Raw genomic sequence first — 1,291 nt, forward strand, 5'->3', positions numbered from 1 at the left:
TGGACAGTCACCTGTCCAAGATGAGATCAATGTGAGTCTGAACGTGAAGAACCCACCTTTTCTTTTCTAAAAAATTGTAGGAATATATCAGCTCAGTTCAGTCACTCAGTCTTGTCTGACTCTGCGACCCCATGGACTGCAGCACGCCAGGCCTCCCTGTCCATCACCATCTCCTGGAGCTTGCTCAAACTCAAGTCCTTTGAGTCGGTGATGCCATCCAACCATCTCATCCTCTGTTGGCCCCTTCTCCTCCTGCCTTCAATCTTTCCCAGCATCAGGGTCTTCACATCAGTGGCCAAAGTACTGGAGTTTCAGCTTCAGCATCAGTCCTTCCAATGCATATTCAGGACTGATTTCCTTTAGGATGGACTGGTTGCAGTCCAAGGGACTCTCAAGAGTCTTCTCCAATACCACAGTTCAAAAACATCAATTTTTCAGCACTCAGTTTTCTTTATAGTCCAACTCTCTCTTCCATACATGACTACTGGAAAAACCATAGCTTTGACTAGACAGACCTTTGTTGGCAAAGTAATGTCTCTGCTTTTTAATATCCTGTCTAGGTTGGTCATAACTTTTCTTCCAAGGAGCAGGCATCTTTTAATTTCATGGCTACAGTCACTATCTGCAGTGATTTTGGAGCCCCCCTAAAAATAAATAAGTGAGATCCTAGTTCCCTGACCAGGGATTGAACCTGGGCCCAGAGCAGTGAAAGCACTAAGTCCTAACCACTGGACCACCAGGGAATTCTGTGGGAATATATACATAACATGAAATCTGCCATTTTAACCATTTCTAAACGTGTAGTTTGCGAAGAGTCAGACATGACTGAGTGACTAACACACACAGACGTGTAGTTCAGTGGCTTTAAGTACACGCACATCATTGGGCAACCATCACCACCATCCTCTCGAGGGCATTTTTTCCTCTTCCCAAACCGAAGCTCTGTCCCCATCAAACGCCAGCTTCCCATGCTCGTTCCCCCAGCCCTAGGCAGCCACCCTCCTCCTCGCTGTCTCTGTGGCTTTGCCTCCTCCAGGGACCTCACACAAGTGGGATCACACACTGTTTGTCCTTTGATGACTGACTGCTTCACTCACCTTAACGTCTTCAAGGTTCATGTGTGTTGCGGCCTCTGTCAGGATCCCCTTCCTTTCCAAACCTGAATTGTGTACGGACTGCATTTTGTTTATCCCTTTTTCCACCGCTGGGCACTTGGGTGGTTGCCATCTCTGCGGCTGCTGTGAAGAGTGAGGCTAAGGATGAGGGTGCCATGCCATGAGCTGCCCCGTGA

The 1,291-nt window shown here is 47.8% G+C and overlaps 1 non-coding gene across 1 annotated transcript; it reads right to left on the minus strand.

Annotated features, from left to right (window-relative positions):
- Window positions 1-670: 670 nt before the first annotated feature.
- Window positions 671-743, minus strand: TRNAE-UUC. The gene has a single exon. It is a non-coding gene; the product is annotated as a tRNA-Glu (tRNA).
- Between the last annotated feature and the right edge of the window lie 548 nt (window positions 744-1,291).

The sequence above is a fragment of the Bos indicus x Bos taurus genome, chromosome 3, assembly GCF_003369695.1.
Source record: "Bos indicus x Bos taurus breed Angus x Brahman F1 hybrid chromosome 3, Bos_hybrid_MaternalHap_v2.0, whole genome shotgun sequence".
NCBI lineage: Eukaryota > Metazoa > Chordata > Mammalia > Artiodactyla > Bovidae > Bos > Bos indicus x Bos taurus.